At 37.8% G+C, this 1,459-nt stretch overlaps 1 protein-coding gene across 1 annotated transcript in view; it reads right to left on the reverse strand.

The window, feature by feature from the left end:
• The window catches only part of nucks1a (nuclear casein kinase and cyclin-dependent kinase substrate 1a), a 21,127-nt gene that overhangs the window by 13,407 nt on the left and 6,261 nt on the right, over positions 1-1,459 (reverse strand). The gene's annotated exons all lie outside the window — the stretch shown is intronic.

The raw sequence follows: 1,459 nt of genomic DNA on the forward strand, positions 1-1,459 counted from the left end.
TTACAAATATAGTTATTTGGCTTATATCGTGATAGATATCGTTATCGCCTGAAATGAAAAAAACATATCGTGATATAAAAAAATCTCATATCGCCCAGCTCTACCTCAAATGTAATTGTTACACCTGGTAAAGCAGCAACGCTGATCATTTTATTACAGATGAAAGAAATTAGACAGTTTTTAACTCTCAGTGATACCGTAGTGTTCGTTTGACTTTGGGACCTGAAACGGACGGAGTTGACTACGGCAACTTTCCCAGAGCAAAACAGCAGGTCTGTCCTGAATAAGATCAGCAGTGGGCTTTTGCCTTTTATTAAACCGGTAATGTTACTTTGGTGAAACCTGAAACGGTACAAAATATGGATACAGCAAAACAATGTCACCAACTGATATTAGAAATCTTGTTTTGAACTCTCTGAAGATTTTAACAATGCCATCTTGGTGTTTTGAAACCAGATGTGAATGATAATTGGCCAGTGCCTTGTCAATCAGAAGTTTCTAACTAATGAGTATACCGTTGATACACAGTATTACCCTGAAACACGGTATGACTAAGTATTACAAAGCGGGCTTGATATTTTATTCAACACAGCCTGAAAATAGTAACAGACCACAAACTTAACAGGAAACTACTTATAGAAGTCAAATCAGAAAGCCGTTTTCAAACAGACAGGGCGCCAGTATACCCTCTGCATTGGTCACTTAGCTCGCTGCCAGGTCATCATCACACAGTCACCTGTATCACTGAGCTTCTGTACTGGACCATCATTAAAATGATGAACACTGACACAATCGTACTGTCTTCAATCCATCTGTGACGGTCGTGGTACAATACGCCAGGTTACAAAAATGAAGCGGGGCACGACTGACTGAAGCACCTCAAATACAGTGGTGCACGCAACGTCAAAAAGATCAGCACATGCTGACTATAAAGGGTTGGCAGTCTTTTTGCAGCAACTGTATCTCCCCCGGTGGCCATTTAAAAGAATGCAGCTTTTATACTGCTTTTATACTATGAGTAAAACTACCAGCTGCATTAAAAAAAATAAAAAAATAAAAAAAGGAGTGCAGCTAGCAGTTCATACAAGAATTAAAGCAAACTGAGCTCCAGTGTAGCATAATGTGGCATAAGTATAATGAATATCAGACTCAATCTCATGTTAGCATACAAGCACAGATGGTAGACAAAGAATAATTGCTACCTCCACTAATCTACAACAGAACCCATTATAATTTCAGTGATAAAATAATGTGCTCATAAACAAGCAGTGTTAAGATGTAGATAACCACACAGTTTATTAGGCTAAGTAATTTGACAAAGCTGCTACAGAACTGGTCATTTGATCTGACTGAATTGGCATATTTAATTCAATTCATATAACGCCAAATGACAACAACATTCATCTTGAAGTGTTTTATATCGTAAAGGTAAAGACCCTAAAATAGACTACTCCTGTAA

The sequence above is a fragment of the Pundamilia nyererei genome, unplaced genomic scaffold, assembly GCF_000239375.1.
Source record: "Pundamilia nyererei isolate P.nyererei 1_Seehausen unplaced genomic scaffold, PunNye1.0 scaffold00021, whole genome shotgun sequence".
Taxonomy (NCBI): domain Eukaryota; kingdom Metazoa; phylum Chordata; class Actinopteri; order Cichliformes; family Cichlidae; genus Pundamilia; species Pundamilia nyererei.